The sequence below is a fragment of the Melospiza melodia genome, chromosome 3, assembly GCF_035770615.1.
Source record: "Melospiza melodia melodia isolate bMelMel2 chromosome 3, bMelMel2.pri, whole genome shotgun sequence".
Lineage (NCBI taxonomy): Eukaryota > Metazoa > Chordata > Aves > Passeriformes > Passerellidae > Melospiza > Melospiza melodia.
The window spans coordinates 77,550,481-77,573,723 of record NC_086196.1 but is presented as its reverse complement, the minus strand read 5'-3'; positions in this window follow the sequence as shown (position 1 = coordinate 77,573,723).

The window sequence follows — 23,243 nt, the reverse complement described above, 5'->3', positions numbered from 1 at the left end:
AGGATGGTTCCCAGATCCAAGGTGGCACCTGTGCCAAGTCGGGCTGATTTGATAGTACTAAGTAGCTCCTGCAATCTGCCATGCAGAAGCGGGGCAGCTTACTTTTGTTTGCCAGGGAAACGGGCCGAGTTTTGTGTCTCGGGGCCTATGGCTGGGAGTGACCGGCTGGCTCATGAAAAGCTACAATAGGCAGGATGGTGACCAGACCCATGGTGGCACCAGTGCCAAGTTGGGCTGGTTTGATAGTACCAAGTGGTTCCTGCAATCTGCCATCCAGAAGCAGGGCAGCTGAGTTTTGTTTTCCAGGGAAAAGCGCCGTTGTTTGTGTCTGCGGGCCTGTGGCTGGAGTGGCCGGCTGGCTCCTTTCAACACACGATACGCCGGATGGTTCCCAGACCCAAGGTGGCACCAGTGCCAGGTTGGGCTGGTTTGATAGTACCAAGTGCTTCCTGCAATCTGCCATCAAAATGTTGGCAGGCGAGTTTTGTTTTCCAGGGAAAAGCGCCGTTCTTTGTGTTTGGGGGCCTGTGGCTGGGAGTGGCCGTCTTGCTAATTGGAATCCACGATACGCAGGATGGTTCCCAGACCTGAGGTGGCACCAGTGACAAGTCGGGCCAGTTTGATGGTGCAAAGTGGCTCCTGCAATCTGCCATCCAGAAGCGGGGCAGCTTACTTTTGTTTTCCAGGGAAACGGGCCGAGGTTTGTGTCTGGGGGCCTATGGCTGGGAGTGACCGGCTGGCTCCTGAAAAGCTACGATAGGCAGGATGGTGACCAGACCCATGGTGGCACCAGTGCCAAGTTGGGCTGATTTGATATTACCAAGTGGCTCCTGCAATCTGCCATCAAAAATTTGGCAGGCGAGTTTTGATTTCCAGGGAAAAGCGCCGTTGTTTGTGTTTGGGGGCCTGTGGCTGAGAGTGGCCGGCTTGCTAATTGGAATCCACGATACGCAGGATGGTTCCCAGACCTGACGTGGCACCAGTGCCAAGTCGGGCTAGTTTGATGCTGCAAAGTGGCTCCTGCAATCTGCCAAGCAGAAGCGGGGTAGCTTACTTTTGTTTGCCAGGGAAAATGGCCGAGGTGTTTGTCTGGGGGCCTATGGCTGGGAGTGACCGGCTGGCTCCTGAAAAGCTACGATAGGCAGGATGGTGACCAGACCCATGGTGGCACCAGTGCCAAGTTGGGCTGATTTGATAGTAGCAAGTTGCTCCTGCAATCTGCCATCAAAAATTTGGCAGGCGAGTTTTATTTTCCAGGGAAAAGCGCCGTTGTTTGTGTTTGGGGGCCTGTGGCTGGGAGTGGCCGGCTGGCTCCTTAGAATCCACGATACGCAGCATGGTATCCAGACCCAAGGTGGCACCAGTGCCAAGTTGGGCTGGTTTGATAATACCAAGTGGTTCCGGCAATCTGCCATCCAGAAGCGGGGCAGCTTACTTTTGTTTGCCAGGGAAACGGGCCGAGGTTTATGTCTGGGGGCCTATGGCTGGGAGTGACCGGATGGCTCCTGAAAAGCTACCATAGGCAGGATGGTGACCAGACCCATGGTGGCACCAGTGCCAAGTTGGGCTGGTTTGATAGTACCAAGTGGCTCCTGCAATCTGCCATCAAAATTTGGCAGGCGAGTTTTGTTTTCCAGGGAAAAGCGCCGTGTTTTGGGTTTGAGGGCCTGCGGCTGGGAGTGGCCGGCTGGCTCCTTAGAATCCACGATACGCAGGATGGTTCCCAGACCAGAGGTGGCACCAGTGCCAAGTCGGGCTGGTTTGATTATACCAATTGGCTCCTGCAATCTGCCATCCAGAAGCGGGGCAGCTTACTTTTGTTTGCCACGGAAACGGGTCGAGCTTTGTGTCTGGGGGCCTATGGCTGGGAATGACCGGCTGGTTCCTGAAGAGCTACGATGTGCAGGATGGTGACCAGACCCATGGTGGCACCAGTGCCAAGTTGGGCTGGTTTGATAGCACCAAGTGGCTCCTGCAATCTGTCATCAAAATTTGGCAGGCGAGTTTTGTTTTCCAGGGAAAAGCGTCGTTGTTTGTGTTTGGGGGCCTGTGGCTGGGAGTGGCCGGATGGCTAATTAGAATCCACGATACGCAGGATGGTTCCCAGACCAGAGGTGGCACCAGTGCCACATTGGGCTGGTTTGATAGTACCAAGTGCGTCCGGCAATCTGCCATCCAGAAGCGGGGCAGCTTTCTTTTTTTTGCCAGGGAAACGGGCCGAGCTTTGTGTCTTGGGGCCTATGGCTGGGAGTGACCGGCTGGCTCCTGAAAAGCTACGATAGGCAGGATGGTGACCAGACCCATGGTGGCACCAGTGCCAAGTTGGGCTGGTTTGATAGTACCAAGTGGCTCCTGCAATCTGCCATCAAAAAGTTGGCAGGCGAGTTTTCTTTTCCAGGGAAAAGCGTCGTTGTTTGTGTTTGAGGGCCTGTGGCTGGGAGTGGCCGGCTGGCTCCTTAGAATCCACGATACGCAGGATGGTTCCCAGACTTGACGTGGCACCAGTGCCAAGTCGGGCTGGTTTGATAGTACCAAGTGCGTCCTGCAATCTGCCATCCAGAAGTGGGGCAGCTTACTTTTGTTTTCCAGGGAAACGGGCCGAGGTATTTGTCTGGGGGCCTATGGCTGGGAGTGACCGGCTGGCTCCTGAAAAGCTACGATAGGCAGGATGGTGACCAGACCCATGGTGGCACCAGTGCCAAGTTGGGCTGGTTTGATAGTACCAAGTGGCTCCTGCAATCTGCCATCAAAAAGTTGTCAGGCGAGTTTTGTTTTCCAGGGAAAAGCGCCGTTGTTTGTGTTTGAGGGCCTGTGGCTGGGAGTGGCCGGCTGGCTGCTTAGAATCCACGATACGCAGGATGGTTCCCAGACCTGAGGTGGCACCAGTGCCAAGTCCGGCTAGTTTGATGGTGCAAAGTGGCTCCTGCAATCTGCCATCCAGAAGCGGGGCAGCTTACTTTTGTTTGCCAGGGAAACGGGCCGAGCTTTGTGTCTGGGGTCTATGGCTGGGAGTGACCGGCTGGCTCCTGAAAAGCTACGATAGGCAGGATGGTGACCAGACCCATGGTGGCACCAGTGCCAAGTTGGGCTGGTTTGATAGTACCAAGTGGCTCCTGTAATCTGCCATCAAAATTTGGCAGGCGAGTTTTGTTTTCTAGGGAAAAGCGCCGTTGTTTGTGTTTGGGGGCCTGTGGCTGGGAGTGGCCGGCTGGCTCCTTAGAATCCACAATACGCAGGATGGTTCCCAGACCTGAGGTGGCACCAGTGCCAAGTTGGGCTGGTTTGATAGTACCAAGTGCGTCCTGCAATCTGCCATCCAGAAGCGGGGCAGCTTACTTTTGTTTGCCAGGGAAACGGGCCGAGCTTTGTGTCTGGGGGCCTATGGCTGGGAGTGACCGGCTGGCTCGTGAAAAGCTACGATAGGCAGGATGGTGACCAGACCCATGGTGGCACCAGAGCCATGTTCGGCTGATTTCAAAGTACAAAGTGGCTCCTGCAATCTTCCATCAAAAAGTCAGCAGGCGAGTTTTGTTTTCCAGGGAAAAGCGCCGTTGTTTTTGTCTGCGGGCCTGTGGCTGGAGTGGCCGGCTGGCTCCTTTCAACACACGATACGCCGGATGGTTCCCAGACCCAAGGTGGCACCAGTGCCAAGTTGGGCTGGTTTGATAGTACCAAGTGGTTCCTGCAATCTGCCATCAAAATGTTGGAAGGCGAGTTTTGTTTTCCAGGGAAAAGCGCCGTTGTTTTTTTTTGGGGGCCTGTGGCTGGGAGTGGCCGGCTGGCTCCTTAGAATCCACGATACGCAGGATGGTTCCCAGACCAGAGGTGGCACCAGTACCAAGTCGGGCTGGTTTGATAATAACAAGTGGATCCTGCAATCTGCCATCCAGAAGCGGGGCAGCTTACTTTTGTTTGCCAGGGAAACGGGCCGAGCTTTGTGTCTGGGGGCCTATGGCTGGGAGTGACCGGCTGGCTCCTGAAAAGCTACGATAGGCAGGATGGTGACCAGACCCATGGTGGCACCAGTGCCAAGTTGGGCTGGTTTGATAGTACCAAGTGGCTCCTGCAATCTGCCATCAAAAAGTTGGCAGGCGAGTTTTGTTTTCCAGGGAAAAGCTCCGTTCTTTGTGTTTGGGGGCCTGTGGCTGGGAGTGGTCGTCTTGCTAATTGGAATCCACGATACTCAGGATGGTTCCCAGACCTGAGGTGGCACCAGTGACAAGTCGGGCCAGTTTGATGGTGCAAAGTGGCTCCTGCAATCTGCCATCCAGAAGCGGGGCAGCTTACTTTTGTTTGCCAGGGAAACGGGCCGAGGTTTGTGTCTGGGGGCCTATGGCTGGGAGTGACCGGCTGGCTCCTGAAAAGCTACGATAGGCAGGATGGTGACCAGACCCATGGTGGCACCAGTGCCAAGTTGGGCTGATTTGATAGTACCAAGTGGCTCCTGCAATCTGTCATCAAAAAGTTGGCAGGCGAGTTTTGTTTTCCAGGGAAAAGCGCTGTGGTTTGTATTTGGGGGCCTGTGGCTGGGAGTGACCGGCTGGCTCCTTAGAATCCACGATACGCAGGATGGTTCCCAGACCCAAGGTGGCACCATTTCCAAGTTGGGCTGGTTTGATAGTACCAATTGCGTCCTGCAATCTGCCATCCAGAAGCGGGGCAGCTTACTTTTGTTTGCCAGGGAAACGGGCCGAGGTTTTTGTCTGGGGGCCTATGGCTGGGAGTGACCGGCTGGCTCCTGAAAAGCTACGATAGGCAGGATGGTGACCCGACCAGAGGTGGCACCAGTGCCAAGTTGGGCTGGTTTGATAGTACCAAGTAGCTCCTGCAATCTGCCATCAAAAAGTTGGCAGGCGAGTTTTGTTTTCCAGGGAAAAGCGCCGTTGTTTGTGTTTGGGGGCCTGTGGCTGGGAGTGGCCAGCTGGCTCCTTAGAATCCACGATACGCAGGATGGTTCCCAGACCCAAGGTGGCACCAGTGCCAAGTTGGGCTGGTTTGATTATAACAAGTGGATCCTGCAATCTGCCATCCAGAAGCGGGGCAGCTTACTTTTGTTTGCCAGGGAAATTGGCCGAGCTTTTTGTCTGGGGGCCTATGGCTGGGAGTGACCTGCTAGGTCCTGAAAAGCTACGATAGGCAGGATGGTGACCAGACCCATGGTGGCACCAGTGCCAAGTTGGGCTGGTTTGATAGTACCAAGTGGCTCCTGCAATCTGCCATCAAAAAGTTGGCAGGCGAGTTTTGTTTTCCAGGAAAAAGCGCCGTTGTTTGTGTTTGGGGGCCTGTGGCTGGGAGTGGCCGGCTGGCTCCTTAGAATCCACGATACGCAGCATTGTTCCCAGACCAGAGGTGGCACCAGTGCCAAGTCGGGCTAGTTTGATGGTGCAAAGTGGCTCCTGCAATCTGCCATCCAGTAGCGGGGTAGCTTACTTTTTTTTGCCAGGGAAACGGGCCGAGGTTTTTGTCTAGAGGCCTATGGCTGGGAGTGACCGGCTGGCTCGTGAAAAGCTACGATAGGCAGGATGGTGACCAGACCCATGGTGGCACCAGTGCCAAGTTGGGCTGATTTGATAGTACCAAGTGGCTCCTGCAATCTGCCATCAAAACGTTGGCAGGCGAGTTTTGTTTTCCAGGGAAAAGCGCCGTTGTTTGTGTTTGCGGGCCTGAGGCTGGGAGTGGCCGGCTGGCTCCTTAGAATCCACGATACGCAGGATGGTTCCCAGACCCAAGATGGCACCAGTGCCAAGTCGGGCTGGTTTGATAGTACCAAGTGGTTCCTGCAATCTGCCATCCAGAAGCGGGGTAGCTTACTTTTGTTTTCCAGGGAAACGGGCCGAGGTTTGTGTTTGGGGGCCTGTGGCTGGCAGTGGCCAGTTGGCTCCTGAAAATCCATGATACGCAGCATGGTTCCCAGACCCAAGATGGCACCAGTGCCAAGTGGGGCTGGTTTGACAGTGTCAAGTGCCTCATGCAGTCTCCCATCCAGAAACGGGGCAGCTGAGTTCTTTTGCCTGTGAACCGGCCGTTGTTTTTGATTGGGGTCTGTGGCCGAGAATGGTCGACTGGCTACTGACAATCCACAATACGCAGGATGGTTCCCAGACTCAAGGTGGCACCAGGGCCAAGTCGGGCTCGTTTGATAGTACCAAGTGGCTCCTGCAATCTGCCATCCTGACGGGGGGCAGCGGATCTTTGTTTGCCAGAGTAAAGTTCCGTGGTTTGTTTTTGGGGGCATATGGCTGGGAGTGGCCGGCTGGCTCCTTAAGAAGCTCGATACGCAGGATGGTTCCCAGATCCATGGTGGCACCATCGCCTAGTTTGGCTGTTTTTGTAGTACCAAGTGCGTCCTGCAATTTTCCATCCAGAAGAAGGGCAGTTGAGTTTTGTTTTCCAGGGAAAAGCGCCGTTGTTTTTGATTGGAGGCCTGTGGCTGGGAGTGGCCGGCTGGCTCCTTTCAACACACGATACGCCGGATGGTTCCCAGACCCAAGGTGGCAACAGTGCAAAGTCGGGCTGGTTTGATACTACCAAGTGGTTCCTGCAATCTGCCATCCAGAAGCGGGGCAGCTTACTTTTGTTTGCCAGGGAAACGGGCCGAGGTTTGTGTCTCAGGGCCTATGGCTGGGAGTGACCGGCTGGCTCCTGAAAAGCTACGATAGGCAGGATGGTGACCAGACCCATGGTGGCACCAGTGCCAAGTTGGGCTGGTTTGATAGTACCAAGTGGCTCCTGCAATCTGCCATCAAATGTTTGGCAGGCGAGTTTTGTTTTCCAGGGAAAAGCACCGTTGTGTGTGTTTTGGGGCCTGTGGCTGGGACTGGCCAGCTGGCTCCTTAGAATCCACGATACGCAGGATGGTTCCCAGACCCAAGGTGGCACCAGTGCCAAGTCGGGCTGGTTTGTTAGTACCAAGTGGTTCCTGCAATCTGCCATCCAGAAGCGGGGCAGCTGAATTTTGTTTGCCAGAGAAAAAGGCTGTTGTTTGTGTTTCGGGGCCTGTGGCTGGCAGTGGCCGACTGGCTCCTGAAAATCCATGATACGCAGCATGGTTCCCAGACCCAAGGTGGCACCAGTGCCAAGTAGGGCTGGTTTCATAGTACCCAGTGGCTCCTGCAATCTGCCATCCAGAAGAGGGGCAGTTGAGTTTTGTTTTCCAGAGAAAAGGGCCGTGGTTTGTGTTTGGGGCCTATGGCTGAGAGTGACCGGCTGGCCCCTGAAAATCCACGATAGGACGGATGGTTCCCAGATCCAAGGTGGCAGCAGTGCCATGTTGTGCTGGTGTGATAGTCCCAAGTGGCTCCTGCAATCTGCCATCCAGAAGCGGGGCAGCTGAATTTTGTTTGCCAGACAAAAAGGCTGTGGTTTGTGTTTGGGGGCCTGTGGCTGGGAGTGTTCGGCTGGCTCCTGAAAATCCATGATACGCAGCATGGTTCCCAGACCCAAGGTGGCACCAGTGCCAAGTGGGGCTGGTTTCACAGTGTCAAGTGCCTCCTGCAATCTCCCATCCAGAAGCGGGGCAGCTGAGTTTTGTTTGCCTGTGAAACGGGCCGTTGTTTTTGATTGGGGTCTGTGGCCGAGAGTGTTCGGCTGGCTCCTGGCAACCCACAATACGCAGGATGGTTCCCAGACCCAAGGTGGCACCAGTGCCAAGTCGGGCTGGTTTGTTAGTACCAAGTGGTTCCTGCAATCTGCCATCCAGAAGCGGGGCAGCTGAATTTTGTTTGCCAGAGAAAAAGGCTGTTGTTTGTGTTTCGGGGCCTGTGGCTGGCAGTGGCCGGCTGGCTCCTGAAAATCCATGATACGCAGCATGGTTCCCAGACCCAAGGTGGCACCAGTGCCAAGTAGGGCTGGTTTCATAGTACCCAGTGGCTCCTGCAATCTGCCATCCAGAAGAGGGGCAGTTGAGTTTTGTTTTCCAGAGAAAAGGGCCGTGGTTTGTGTTTGGGGCCTATGGCTGAGAGTGACCGGCTGGCCCCTGAAAATCCACGATAGGAAGGATGGTTCCCAGATCCAAGGTGGCAGCAGTGCCATGTTGTGCTGGTGTGATAGTCCCAAGTGGCTCCTGCAATCTGCCATCCAGAAGCGGGGCAGCTGAATTTTGTTTGCCAGAGAAAAAGGCTGTGGTTTGTGTTTGGGGGCCTGAGGCTGGGAGTGGCCGGCTGGCTCCTGAAAATCCATGATACGCAGCATGGTTCCCAGACCCAAGGTGGCACCAGTGCCAAGTGGGGCTGGTTTGACAGTGTCAAGTGCCTCCTGCAATCTCCCATCCAGAAGCGGGGCAGCTGAGTTTTGTTTTCCAGAGAAAAGGGCCGTGGTTTGTGTTTGGGGCCTATGGCTGAGAGTGACCGGCTGGCCCCTGAAAATCCACGATAGGACGGATGGTTCCCAGATCCAAGGTGGCAGCAGTGCCATGTTGTGCTGGTGTGATAGTCCCAAGTGGCTCCTGCAATCTGCCATCCAGAAGCGGGGCAGCTGAATTTTGTTTGCCAGAGAAAAAGGCTGTGGTTTGTGTTTGGGGGCCTGTGGCTGGGAGTGGCCGGCTGGCTCCTGAAAATCCATGATACGCAGCATGGTTCCCAGACCCAAGGTGGCACCAGTGCCAAGTGGGGCTCGTTTGACAGTGTCAAGTGCCTCCTGCAATCTCCCATCCAGAAGCGGGGCAGCTGAGTTTTGTTTGCCTGTGAAACGGGCCGTTGTTTTTGATTGGGGTCTGTGGCCGAGAGTGTTCGGCTGGCTCCTGACAACCCACAATACGCAGGATGGTTCCCAGACCCAAGGTGGCACCAGTGCCAAGTCGGGCTGGTTTGATAGTACCAAGTGGCTCCTGCAATCTGCCATCCAGAAGCGGTGCAGTTGAGTTTTGTTTGCCAGAGAAAAGGGCCGTGGGTTTTGTTTGGGGGCATATGGCTGGGAGTGACCGGCTGTCTCATTAAAAAGATCGGTACGCAGGATGGTTCCCAGACCCAAGGTGGCACCAGTGCCAAGTCGGGCTGTTTTTATAGTACCAAGTGCGTCCTGCAATTTGCCATCCAGAAGAGGGGCAGTGGAGTTTTGTTTGCCAGAGAATAGCGCCGTTGTTTGTGTTTGGGGGCTTGTGGCTGGGAGTGGCCGACTGGCGCCTTAGAATCTGCGTTACGCAGCATGGTTCCCAGACCAGAGGTGGCACCAGTGCCAAGTTTGGCTGGTTTGATAGTACCAAGGGGCTCCTGCAATCTGCCATCCAGAAGCGGGGCAGCTTACTTTTGTTTGCCAGGGAAACGGGCCGAGGTTTGTGACTGGGGACCTATGGCTGGGAGTGACCGGCTGGCTCCTGGAAAGCTACAATAGGCAGGATGGTGACCAGACCCATGGTGGCACCAGTGCCAAGTTGGGCTGGTTTGATAGTACCAAGTGGCTCCTGCAATCTGCCATGAAAAAGTTGGCAGGCGAGATTTGTTTTCCAGGGAAAAGCGCCGTTGTTTGTATTTGGGGGCCTGTGGCTGGGAGTGGCCGGCTGGCTCCTTTGAACCCACGATACGCATGATGGTTCCCAGACCCAAGGTGGCACCAGTGCCAAGTCGGGCTGGTTTGATACTACCAAGTGCGTCCTGCAATCTGCCATCCAGAAGCGGGGCAGCTTACTTTTGTTTGCCAGGGAAACGGGCCGAGGTTTTTGTCTGGGGGCCTATGGCTGGGAGTGACCGGCTGGCTCCTGAAAAGCTACGATAGGCAGGATGGTGACCCGACCAGAGGTGGCACCAGTGCCAAGTTGGGCTGGTTTGATAGTACCAAGTAGCTCCTGCAATCTGCCATCAAAAAGTTGGCAGGCGAGTTTTGTTTTCCAGGGAAAAGCGCCGTTGTTTGTGTTTGGGGGCCTGTGGCTGGGAGTGGCCAGCTGGCTCCTTAGAATCCACGATACGCAGGATGGTTCCCAGACCCAAGGTGGCACCAGTGCCAAGTTGGGCTGGTTTGATTATAACAAGTGGATCCTGCAATCTGCCATCCAGAAGCGGGGCAGCTTACTTTTGTTTGCCAGGGAAATTGGCCGAGCTTTTTGTCTGGGGGCCTATGGCTGGGAGTGACCTGCTAGGTCCTGAAAAGCTACGATAGGCAGGATGGTGACCAGACCCATGGTGGCACCAGTGCCAAGTTGGGCTGGTTTGATAGTACCAAGTGGCTCCTGCAATCTGCCATCAAAAAGTTGGCAGGCGAGTTTTGTTTTCCAGGAAAAAGCGCCGTTGTTTGTGTTTGGGGGCCTGTGGCTGGGAGTGGCCGGCTGGCTCCTTAGAATCCACGATACGCAGCATTGTTCCCAGACCAGAGGTGGCACCAGTGCCAAGTCGGGCTAGTTTGATGGTGCAAAGTGGCTCCTGCAATCTGCCATCCAGTAGCGGGGTAGCTTACTTTTTTTTGCCAGGGAAACGGGCCGAGGTTTTTGTCTAGAGGCCTATGGCTGGGAGTGACCGGCTGGCTCGTGAAAAGCTACGATAGGCAGGATGGTGACCAGACCCATGGTGGCACCAGTGCCAAGTTGGGCTGATTTGATAGTACCAAGTGGCTCCTGCAATCTGCCATCAAAACGTTGGCAGGCGAGTTTTGTTTTCCAGGGAAAAGCGCCGTTGTTTGTGTTTGCGGGCCTGAGGCTGGGAGTGGCCGGCTGGCTCCTTAGAATCCACGATACGCAGGATGGTTCCCAGACCCAAGATGGCACCAGTGCCAAGTCGGGCTGGTTTGATAGTACCAAGTGGTTCCTGCAATCTGCCATCCAGAAGCGGGGTAGCTTACTTTTGTTTTCCAGGGAAACGGGCCGAGGTTTGTGTTTGGGGGCCTGTGGCTGGCAGTGGCCAGTTGGCTCCTGAAAATCCATGATACGCAGCATGGTTCCCAGACCCAAGATGGCACCAGTGCCAAGTGGGGCTGGTTTGACAGTGTCAAGTGCCTCATGCAGTCTCCCATCCAGAAACGGGGCAGCTGAGTTCTTTTGCCTGTGAACCGGCCGTTGTTTTTGATTGGGGTCTGTGGCCGAGAATGGTCGACTGGCTACTGACAATCCACAATACGCAGGATGGTTCCCAGACTCAAGGTGGCACCAGGGCCAAGTCGGGCTCGTTTGATAGTACCAAGTGGCTCCTGCAATCTGCCATCCTGACGGGGGGCAGCGGATCTTTGTTTGCCAGAGTAAAGTTCCGTGGTTTGTTTTTGGGGGCATATGGCTGGGAGTGGCCGGCTGGCTCCTTAAGAAGCTCGATACGCAGGATGGTTCCCAGATCCATGGTGGCACCATCGCCTAGTTTGGCTGTTTTTGTAGTACCAAGTGCGTCCTGCAATTTTCCATCCAGAAGAAGGGCAGTTGAGTTTTGTTTTCCAGGGAAAAGCGCCGTTGTTTTTGATTGGAGGCCTGTGGCTGGGAGTGGCCGGCTGGCTCCTTTCAACACACGATACGCAGGATGGTTCCCAGACCCAAGGTGGCAACAGTGCAAAGTCGGGCTGGTTTGATACTACCAAGTGGTTCCTGCAATCTGCCATCCAGAAGCGGGGCAGCTTACTTTTGTTTGCCAGGGAAACGGGCCGAGGTTTGTGTCTCAGGGCCTATGGCTGGGAGTGACCGGCTGGCTCCTGAAAAGCTACGATAGGCAGGATGGTGACCAGACCCATGGTGGCACCAGTGCCAAGTTGGGCTGGTTTGATAGTACCAAGTGGCTCCTGCAATCTGCCATCAAATGTTTGGCAGGCGAGTTTTGTTTTCCAGGGAAAAGCACCGTTGTGTGTGTTTTGGGGCCTGTGGCTGGGACTGGCCAGCTGGCTCCTTAGAATCCACGATACGCAGGATGGTTCCCAGACCCAAGGTGGCACCAGTGCCAAGTCGGGCTGGTTTGTTAGTACCAAGTGGTTCCTGCAATCTGCCATCCAGAAGCGGGGCAGCTGAATTTTGTTTGCCAGAGAAAAAGGCTGTTGTTTGTGTTTCGGGGCCTGTGGCTGGCAGTGGCCGACTGGCTCCTGAAAATCCATGATACGCAGCATGGTTCCCAGACCCAAGGTGGCACCAGTGCCAAGTAGGGCTGGTTTCATAGTACCCAGTGGCTCCTGCAATCTGCCATCCAGAAGAGGGGCAGTTGAGTTTTGTTTTCCAGAGAAAAGGGCCGTGGTTTGTGTTTGGGGCCTATGGCTGAGAGTGACCGGCTGGCCCCTGAAAATCCACGATAGGACGGATGGTTCCCAGATCCAAGGTGGCAGCAGTGCCATGTTGTGCTGGTGTGATAGTCCCAAGTGGCTCCTGCAATCTGCCATCCAGAAGCGGGGCAGCTGAATTTTGTTTGCCAGACAAAAAGGCTGTGGTTTGTGTTTGGGGGCCTGTGGCTGGGAGTGTTCGGCTGGCTCCTGAAAATCCATGATACGCAGCATGGTTCCCAGACCCAAGGTGGCACCAGTGCCAAGTGGGGCTGGTTTCACAGTGTCAAGTGCCTCCTGCAATCTCCCATCCAGAAGCGGGGCAGCTGAGTTTTGTTTGCCTGTGAAACGGGCCGTTGTTTTTGATTGGGGTCTGTGGCCGAGAGTGTTCGGCTGGCTCCTGGCAACCCACAATACGCAGGATGGTTCCCAGACCCAAGGTGGCACCAGTGCCAAGTCGGGCTGGTTTGTTAGTACCAAGTGGTTCCTGCAATCTGCCATCCAGAAGCGGGGCAGCTGAATTTTGTTTGCCAGAGAAAAAGGCTGTTGTTTGTGTTTCGGGGCCTGTGGCTGGCAGTGGCCGGCTGGCTCCTGAAAATCCATGATACGCAGCATGGTTCCCAGACCCAAGGTGGCACCAGTGCCAAGTAGGGCTGGTTTCATAGTACCCAGTGGCTCCTGCAATCTGCCATCCAGAAGAGGGGCAGTTGAGTTTTGTTTTCCAGAGAAAAGGGCCGTGGTTTGTGTTTGGGGCCTATGGCTGAGAGTGACCGGCTGGCCCCTGAAAATCCACGATAGGAAGGATGGTTCCCAGATCCAAGGTGGCAGCAGTGCCATGTTGTGCTGGTGTGATAGTCCCAAGTGGCTCCTGCAATCTGCCATCCAGAAGCGGGGCAGCTGAATTTTGTTTGCCAGAGAAAAAGGCTGTGGTTTGTGTTTGGGGGCCTGAGGCTGGGAGTGGCCGGCTGGCTCCTGAAAATCCATGATACGCAGCATGGTTCCCAGACCCAAGGTGGCACCAGTGCCAAGTGGGGCTGGTTTCACAGTGTCAAGTGCCTCCTGCAATCTCCCATCCAGAAGCGGGGCAGCTGAGTTTTGTTTTCCAGAGAAAAGGGCCGTGGTTTGTGTTTGGGGCCTATGGCTGAGAGTGACCGGCTGGCCCCTGAAAATCCACGATAGGACGGATGGTTCCCAGATCCAAGGTGGCAGCAGTGCCATGTTGTGCTGGTGTGATAGTCCCAAGTGGCTCCTGCAATCTGCCATCCAGAAGCGGGGCAGCTGAATTTTGTTTGCCAGAGAAAAAGGCTGTGGTTTGTGTTTGGGGGCCTGTGGCTGGGAGTGGCCGGCTGGCTCCTGAAAATCCATGATACGCAGCATGGTTCCCAGACCCAAGGTGGCACCAGTGCCAAGTGGGGCTCGTTTGACAGTGTCAAGTGCCTCCTGCAATCTCCCATCCAGAAGCGGGGCAGCTGAGTTTTGTTTGCCTGTGAAACGGGCCGTTGTTTTTGATTGGGGTCTGTGGCCGAGAGTGTTCGGCTGGCTCCTGACAACCCACAATACGCAGGATGGTTCCCAGACCCAAGGTGGCACCAGTGCCAAGTCGGGCTGGTTTGATAGTACCAAGTGGCTCCTGCAATCTGCCATCCAGAAGCGGTGCAGTTGAGTTTTGTTTGCCAGAGAAAAGGGCCGTGGGTTTTGTTTGGGGGCATATGGCTGGGAGTGACCGGCTGTCTCATTAAAAAGATCGGTACGCAGGATGGTTCCCAGACCCAAGGTGGCACCAGTGCCAAGTCGGGCTGTTTTTATAGTACCAAGTGCGTCCTGCAATTTGCCATCCAGAAGAGGGGCAGTGGAGTTTTGTTTGCCAGAGAATAGCGCCGTTGTTTGTGTTTGGGGGCTTGTGGCTGGGAGTGGCCGACTGGCGCCTTAGAATCTGCGTTACGCAGCATGGTTCCCAGACCAGAGGTGGCACCAGTGCCAAGTTTGGCTGGTTTGATAGTACCAAGGGGCTCCTGCAATCTGCCATCCAGAAGCGGGGCAGCTTACTTTTGTTTGCCAGGGAAACGGGCCGAGGTTTGTGACTGGGGACCTATGGCTGGGAGTGACCGGCTGGCTCCTGGAAAGCTACAATAGGCAGGATGGTGACCAGACCCATGGTGGAACCAGTGCCAAGTTGGGCTGGTTTGATAGTACCAAGTGGCTCCTGCAATCTGCCATGAAAAAGTTGGCAGGCGAGATTTGTTTTCCAGGGAAAAGCGCCGTTGTTTGTATTTGGGGGCCTGTGGCTGGGAGTGGCCGGCTGGCTCCTTTGAACCCACGATACGCATGATGGTTCCCAGACCCAAGGTGGCACCAGTGCCAAGTCGGGCTGGTTTGATACTACCAAGTGCGTCCTGCAATCTGCCATCCAGAAGCGGGGCAGCTTAATTTTGTTTGCCAGGGAAACGGGCCGTGGGTTTTGTTTGGGGGCCTATGGCTGAGAGTGGCCGGCTGGCTCCTGAAAATCCACGCTAGGCAGCATGGTTCCCAGATGCAAGGTGGCACCAGTGCCAAGTCGGGCTGGTTTGATGGTGCAAAGTGGCTCCTGCAATGTGCCATCCAGAAGCGGGGCAGCTGATTTTGTTTGCCAGAGAAAAATTCCGTGGATTGTTTTTGGGGGCATATTGCTGGGAGTGGCCGGCTGGCTCCTTAAAATGCTCGATACGCATGATGGTTCCCAGGCCCAAGGTGTCACCACTACCAAGTCGGCCTGCGGTTTTAGTATCAAGTTCATCCTGCAATTTGCCATCCAGAAGAGGGGCAGTTGAGTTTTGTTTGCCAGAGAAACGGGCCGAGGTTTCTGTTTGGGGACATATGGCTGAGAGTGGCCGGCTGGCCCCTGAATATCCACGATACACAGCATGGTTCCCAGATCCAAGGTGGCACCAGTGCCAAGTTGGGCTGGTTTGATAGTACCAAGTGTCTCCTGCAATCTGCCATGCAGAAGCGGGGCAGCTTACTTTTGTTTGCCAGAGAAATAGGCCTAGGTTTTTGTTTGGGGGCCTGTGGCTAGGAGTGGCCGGCTGGCTCCTAAGAATCCACGATACGCAGGATGGTTCCCAGACCCAAGGTGGCACCAGTGCCAAGTTGGGCTGGTTTGATAGTACCAAGTGGCTCCTGCAAACTGCCATCCAGAAGCGGGGCAGCTGAGTTTTGTTTTCCAGGGAAATGGGCCTTTGTTTGTGTTTGGGGGCCTGTGGCTGGGAGTGTTCGGCTGGTTCCTGAATATGTACGATACGTAGGATTGTTCCGAGATCCAAGTTGGCAGCAGTGCCATGTTGTGCTGGTGTGATAGTCCCAAGTGGCTCCTGCAATCTGCCATCCAGAAGTGGGGCAGTTGATTTTTGTTTGCCAGAGAAAAGGTCCGTGGTTTGTTTTTGGGGGCATATGGCTGAGAGTGGCTGGCTGGCCCCTGAAAATCCACGATACACAGGATGGTTCCCAGATCCAAGGTGGCACCTGTGCCAAGTCGGGCTGATTTGATAGTACTAAGTAGCTCCTGCAATCTGCCATCCAGAAGCGGGGCAGCTTACTTTTGTTTGCCAGGGAAACGGGCCGAGTTTTGTGTCTCGGGGCCTATGGCTGAGAGTGACCGGCTGGCTCCTGAAAAGCTACAATAGGCAGGATGGTGACCAGACCCATGGTGGCACCAGTGCCAAGTTGGGCTGGTTTGATAGTACCAAGTGGTTCCTGCAATCTGCCATCCAGAAGCAGGGCAGCTGAGTTTTGTTTGCCATAGAAAAGGGCCTTGGTTTGTGTTTGGGGGCATATGGCTGGGTGTGGCCAGCTGGCTCCTTAAAATGCACGATATGCAACATGGCTCCCAGACCCAAGGTGGCACCAGTGCCAAGTTGGGCTGGTTTGATAGTACCAAGTGGCTCCTGCAATCTGCCATCCAGAATCGGGGTAACTTACTTTTGTTTTCCAGGGAAACGGGCCGAGGTTTGTGTCTGGGGGTCTATGGCTGGGAGTGACCGGCTGGCTCCTGAAAAGCTACGATAGGCAGGATGGTTCCCAGACCAGACGTGGCACCAGTGCCAAGTTGGGCTGGTTTGATAGTACCAAGTGGCTCCTGCAATCTGCCATCAAATTTGGCAGGCGAGTTTTGTTTTCCAGGGAAAAGCGCCGTTGTTTGTGTTTGGGGGCCTGTGGCTCAGAGTGGCCGGGTGGCTGCTTAGAATCCACGTTACGCAGGATGGTTCCCAGACCCAAGGTGGCACCAGTGCCAAGTCGGGCTGGTTTGACACAACCAAGTGGCTCCTGCAATCTGCCATCCAGAATCGGGGCAGCTTAATTTTGTTTGCCAGGGAAACGGTCCGAGGTTTGTGTCTGGGGGCCTATGGCTGGGAGTGACCGGCTGGCTCCTGAAATGCTACAATAGGCAGGATGGTTCCCAGACCCATAGTGGCACCAGTGCCAAGTTGGGATGATTTGATAGTACCAAGTGGCTCCTGCAATCTGCCATCAAAAAGCTGGCAGGCGAATTTTGTTTTCCAGGGAAAAGCGCCGTTGTTTGTGTTTGGGGGCCTGTGGCAGGGAGTGACCGGCTGGCTCCTTAGAATCCACGATATGCAGGATTGTTCCCAGACCCAAGGTGGCACCAGTGCCAAGTCGGGCTGGTTTGATGGTGCAAAGTGGCTCCTGCAATCTGCCATACAGACGCGGGGCAGCGGATTTTGGTTTCCAAGAGAAATGGTCCGTGGTTTGTTTTTGGGGGTATATGGCTGGGCGTGGCCGGCTGGCTCCTTAAAAAGCTCGATATGCAGGATGGTTCCCTGACACAAGGTGGCACCAGTGCCACGTCGGGCGGTTTTCGTAGTACAAAGTGCGTCCTAAAATTTGCCATCCAGAAGAGGGGCAGTTGAGTTTTGTTTGCCAGAGAAAAGGGCCGTGGTTTGTTTTTGGGGCATATGGCTGAGAGTGGCCGGCTGGCCCCTGAAAATCCACGATAGGCAGGATGGTTCCCAGACCAGAGGTGTCACCAGTGCCAAGTCGGGTTGGTTTGATAGTACTAAGTAGCTCCTGCAATCTGCCATGCAGAAGCGGGGCAGCTTACTTTTGTTTGCCAGGGAAACGGGCCGAGGTTTGTGTCTGGGGGCCTATGGCTGGGAGTGACCGGCTGGCTCCTGAAAAGCTACGATAGGCAGGATGGTGACCTGTCCCATGGTGGCACCAGTGCCAAGTTGGGCTGGTTTGATAGTACCAAGTGGCTCCTGCAATCTGCCATCAAAAAGTTGGCAGGCGAGTTTTGTTTTCCAGGGAAAAGCGCCGTTGTTTGTGTTTGGGGGCCTGTGGTTGGGAGTGGCCAGCTGGCTCCTTAGAACCCACGATACGCAGGATGGTTCCCAGACCTGAGTTGGCACCAGTGCCAAGTTGGGCTGGTTTGATGGTGCAAAGTGGCTCCTGCAATCTGCCATCCAGAAGCGGGGCAGCTTACTTTTGTTTGCCAGGGAAACGGGCCGAAATATTTGTCTGGGGGCCTCTGGCTGGGGGTGGCTGGCTGGCTCCTGAAAAGCTACGATAGGCAGGATGGTGACCAGACCCATGGTGGCACCAGTGCCAAGTTGGGCTGGTTTGATAATACCAAGTGGCTCCTGCAATCTGCCATCAAAAGTTTGGCAGGCGAGTTTTGTTTTCCAGGGAAAAGCACCGTTGTGTGTGTTTTGGGGCCTGTGGCTGGGAGTGGCCAGCTGGCTCCTTTGAATCCACGATACGCAGGATGGTTCCCAGACCCAAGGTGGCATCAGTGCCAAGTCGGGCTGGTTTGTTAGTACCAAGTGGTTCCTGCAATCTGCCATCCAGAAGCGGGGCAGCTGAATTTTGTTTGGCAGAGAAAAAGGCTGTTGTTTGTGTTTCGGGGCCTGTGGCTGGCAGTGGCCGGCTGGCTCCTGAAAATCCATGATACGCAGCATGGTTCCCAGACCCAAGGTGGCATCAGTGCCAAGTAGGGCTGGTTTCATAGTACCCAGTGGCTCCTGCAATCTGCCATCCAGAAGAGGGGCAGTTGAGTTTTGTTTTCCAGAGAAAAGGGCCGTGGTTTGTGTTTGGGGCCTATGGCTGAGAGTGACCGGCTGGCCCCTGAAAATCCACGATAGGAAGGATGGTTCCCAGATCCAAGGTGGCAGCAGTGCCATGTTGTGCTGGTGTGATAGTCCCAAGTGGCTCCTGCAATCTGCCATCCAGAAGCGGGGCAGCTGAATTTTGTTTGCCAGACAAAAAGGCTGTGGTTTGTGTTTGGGGGCCTGTGGCTGGGAGTGGCCGGCTGGCTCCTGAAAATCCATGATACGCAGCATGGTTCCCAGACCCAAGGTGGCACCAGTGCCAAGTGGGGCTGGTTTCACAGTGTCAAGTGCCTCCTGCAATCTCCCATCCAGAAGCGGGGCAGCTGAGTTTTGTTTGCCTGTGAAACGGGCCGTTGTTTTTAATTGGGGTCTGTGGCCGAGAGTGTTCGGCTGGCTCCTGACAACCCACAATACGCAGGATGGTTCCCAGACCCAAGGTGGCACCAGTGCCAAGTAAGGCTGGTTGTATGGTTCAAAGTAACTCCTGCAATCTGCCATCCAGAAGCGGGACAGCTGAGTTTTTTTTGCCAGAGAAAAGGTCCATGGTTTCTTTTTGGGGCATACGGCTGGGAATTGCCGGCTGGCTCCTTAAAATGCTCGATACGCAGGATGGTTCCCAGAGCCAAGGTGGCACCACTGCCAAGTCGGGCTCTTTTTGTAGTACCAAGTGCGTCCTGCAATTTGCCATCCAGAAGAGGGGCAGTTGAGTTTTGTTTGCCAGAGAAAAGGGCCGTTGTTTGTGTTTGGGGGCCTGTGGCTGGGAGTGTTCGGCTGGTTCCTGAATATGTACGATACGCAGGATTGTTCCCAGATCCAAGGTGGCAGCAGTGCCATGTTGTGCTGGTGTGATAGTCCCAAGTGGCTCCTGCAATCTGCCATCCAGAAGTGGGGCAGCTGATTTTTGTTTGCCAGAGAAAAGGTCCGTGGTTTGTTTTTGGGGGCATATGGCTGAGAGTGGCCGGCTGGCCCCTGAAAATCCACGATACACAGGATGGTTCCCAGATCCAAGGTGGCACCTGTGCCAAGTCGGGCTGATTTGATAGTACTAAGTAGCTCCTGCAATCTGCCATGCAGAAGCGGGGCAGCTTACTTTTGTTTGCCAGGGAAACGGGCCGAGGTTTGTGTTGGGGGCCTATGGCTGAGAGTGACCGGCTGGCTCCTGAAAAGCTACAATAGGCAGGATGGTGACCAGACCCATGGTGGCACCAGTGCCAAGTTGGGCTGGTTTGATAGTACCAAGTGGTTCCTGCAATCTGCCATCCAGAAGCAGGGTAGCTGAGTTTTGTTTGCCAGAGAAAAGGGCCTTGGTTTGTGTTTGGGGGCATATGGCTGGGTGTGGCCAGCTGGCTCCTTAAAATGCACGATATGCAACATGGCTCCCAGACCCAAGGTGGCACAAGTGCCAAGTTGGGCTGGTTTGATAGTACCAAGTGGCTCCTGCAATCTTCCATGATCACGTGGAGAAATACTTTCTGGTTTCAGCCTCATGCTCTTTCTTCTCTCCCTCATCTTCTCTATCACCTCTCATCTGGTTCACATGCGCTGTCTTCAAGGTCCACAGGCTACTTTTCACAGAATCTTCTGGCCTGATGAAGTAAGGATGATGAATAGAACAGAGCTGGGATCTATTTTCCAGTTTGGATAAAATGCATTCTGCACACAAATCCAAGGAGAACGGGCTGCCCCGATGCCCAGAAAATCTTTCACTCCTGCTAGTGTTCTACGTCAACCGCAACTTAGTCTGAAAGAAAAGCTTTTTCTCTGAGAGCATCTGAGAGGTTTGCATGAAGCACTGATATCTGACATATGCAATTTTGAATAGGAGAGGAAAAAGAAAATGGCAAGGAGTTTTTAATTTTAGTGGTTTCAATTTTAATTTCCGTGCACTTTTTCAAAACTTGTCAGCTCAAATGCCCATCAACATCTTTTAGTCATCTGTAAGTCAGTATTCATATAAAATGTGCTTCAAATCCAAAGAATTTCAAATTTGCACTCCAAGCTTCTATGCCTAGATTTATGATTTCCTACACATATTAGATGAAAGGAAGGCCTTTTTTACTGTGGGAGTGCTGGAACACTGGAACAGGTTGCCCAGAGAAGTTGTGGGTGTCCCATCCCTGAAAGTATTCAAGGTCACCTTGGACGGGGCTTGGAGCAGCAACAAAGGAGAAGCTTGATGGTAGAGAAACAAAGTTGGACTATAGAAGAAACTCGGATTGAAGTATAGGATCAAGTTTTCTCTCAGCTCTTGGGGTAAATTCAAAGTTGTACAAAATGACATTTATCTGTGCTATTCACTACTGTAACAGAAAGTTTCATGAAAACTGTACAGAAGATAGTAAATTTTAAAAGAGATAAGAATTACAGCATAAAATCCATGGGATAGGTTACAACATGAGACACTCTCTAAGAGAAAATCTCTGTGTTTCAGCACTTCATCGGGGTAAGATTTCATGAAGTGCCAAAGAAGGCGGCAAAATATCATTCGGGACATTATTTACTGGAATTCAGCCTGGCCATTAGTAGGAACTGCCTTTGAACATATCATGTAGATATACCACACACACTTTCCCTTCACTGAAAAATTACTGTTTACAACAAATAAGCAATTGACGATCAAAATTGATTGAAAGCATCTTAAACATGTCAAGTATTTCATTGTAGATGATCTGTGATCCAAATGCTTCTTCCACCTTCGAGAGGGACAGAAGAATTCTTCCATATCATGATGGTTTAAAATTGTATCAACCAATGTTTTCTGCTGAAAAGATATCATCTATTTTTTTCTATTTTTGGAAGAAAATATTCCTAGACATACAACAGGTGAGAACTAAGTAATTTTAAAGAAACAAATGAAATGAAAATATTCTGTAAATAGAATGAAATGAAAAGCTGTGTTTTAAATAGGAGCTAAATATTAAACAGAATTTTTGTACCAGGCATTTGAATTACTGCACCAGCTCTTTTGCCCATCAAGAGAGGCATTTAGCATTTCAGTCTTTTCCAAGGTGTTCATGATCTGCTATGCTGATCTCTGTGTGTGCCTAGGTGTGTGTGGAGGGGGGGGCATATGAAGGGGAGTGTGTATGTTTGCTTTACAATTGTTGTGGCAGATTCATGCCTCAGCTCCACATTTTGTTTTAAAAAGGTCACACCGAGTGGATATGAAGTTTACTATCAACAAGAGATCGATTCCCAAATCATCCATTTGACTCTCCCTTATAAATCATGTGCTTTGTTGCATATTTTATCAAATATACTTTCAAGCCAGATGGAGGAAGGAGGATGTGGGAATCCCTCCACCATCTTGCAACTTTTATGTAAGTAGGTTTTCAAGAAAATCATCATTTCTCTTTTAAATATGTCTGGAACAGGCATGATGGTAGTGTCAACCTGTTGGAGTTTTTGTTGCTGGAAGAAGTTGTACAAAAGGATTGGTTTTTACATTGACCAGTTACTGAATCAAGCGCAGGAATACATTGGAAATTTAGCTGGGGGTTCCTTTTCCCAGCAGACTACTTCTAGAACGAGCTTGTACACTGAAGCTGACTCTTTTGCTCTCTTTTTGTTTCTTTCCTATTTTCTTGGCTTCTTTGCCACTATCTAGACAATTTTGGAACTTTGTTCCCAACTAAAATGGTTTCAATAGTCTGATTGTGATCATACATTTTTACAAGGAATTTTTAAAATCTTTCCTCGAGTCCAGAAAGTCAAGGACTTAGATCTTTTTCTTCCCTTATCAATATTGCCATGAAATTGATAAATAAAGACCAACTCTTTATTTTTGTTTTTAACCCACGTAGATAATTCCCATCCATTAATCCATTTTGTGGACCAATAGCTGCCATTCTGATGGAAGCTGTCACTTCTTAACAATAGGCATTCTGTGACTATGTTGACAGCACTTTGGGTGAAGATCCTAACTGGTCTTAGATATACATAGGGAGAAATTTGCTCAGCCAGTGTCAGTCTTAAGCATGCGTATCAGAAGATCTTTCTAGAGCTGGGAATTTTCCCATGAAAGGGATTCAGTTAGGGAAGAGACACTTGTGCCAGAGTTTTACATTCTTCTTGAACACTGCTTAAGGAACTTAGATGCCATGTCCATTTGGATCTCTGTCTGCACAGAACTTTGTCATGCCAGTGCTTTGAAATGCATCTTGAAGAGAATTCACTAGCACAGAATGAAAGAGAGTGGAAGGGGTTGGTGGGGCTAACCAGGCCCAACCCCCCTGCCTAAACCAGGATACCTAGAGCCTCTTGCCCAGGATTCTATCTGGGTGTACTTTTAATGTCTTCAAAGATCCAGGCTCCACAATCTTTCTGGGCAGTCTGTGCCGTGGTTCAGTCACCCTGACAGTAAAGAAACATTTACTGATGTTCAAAGGCAATCTCCTGTATTTCAGTGTGTGCCCACTGCCTCTTGTCTTTTCCCTCAGCATCACTGAAAAGACACTGATTCCCTCCCCTTTGCACTATTGCTTCCATATGTATGTGTGATGCCATGTAGAGGTACGTCAAAAACCTCCCTGAAGCCCAGGCAGATAATATTCCCTTCATCTACCAGTCAAGTTGATTCATCAGAGGAGTTTAAAGTGATGTTCAGCATGAAATTCCCCTGAAAAATCATGCTAACTACATTATTTGGTCATCTGTCATGTGCCTGGCAAGGATTTCCAGGAAGAGCTGCTTCATCAACTTCCTGGGGATAAAAAAGAGGCTGGCTGGTTTGTACTATGGCGAGTCCTCTTAATTGCCTTTTTTGAAGATGGGTGTCATTTGCTAACATCCACTCTTTAGCCTCTCTTGTCGTCTACATCTTAGCAAAACGCTTTTCCACTATGTCTGGCTAGGAAAAACTGTGCCAGCACAGAAAACATCTCCCATCGTGTTCTAGAAGTTGCACGGATGTCTGCCAAGTGTTTGGCAGGAAGAAAAGAAAAGTTGTCCAAAACAGCTTCCAATCGAATGTTCCTGTGATTGGAAAAGTCAGGA